The sequence below is a fragment of the Cariama cristata genome, unplaced genomic scaffold (assembly GCF_000690535.1).
Source record: "Cariama cristata isolate BGI_N322 unplaced genomic scaffold, ASM69053v1 scaffold23363, whole genome shotgun sequence".
Taxonomy (NCBI): Eukaryota; Metazoa; Chordata; class Aves; order Cariamiformes; family Cariamidae; genus Cariama; species Cariama cristata.
This window is the reverse complement of record NW_009606949.1, coordinates 3679-3910: the sequence shown is the minus strand read 5'-3', so window position 1 is coordinate 3910 and position 232 is coordinate 3679.

Below are 232 nucleotides of genomic sequence, written 5' to 3'. Positions count from 1 at the left end.
CGAGGGCTCTCCCCTGCACCAAAGCGTCTGCATGCCCAGTTCGGGGTAACTCTGGCAGCGGGGGCATCCCGTGTGCTGTGACTAACGCAGGCGTCACTGGGCTGCGTGGCTCAGGGCTGCCCGTGGCTGGCGTGGGCCTGTGGAAATCATCCGGTGACTCACACGCTCCCTCCCAGTGGAAAACGGCTGTCACAGGGCTGAGATCAACCTGGCAGCCGCCCGTCACTGTTCA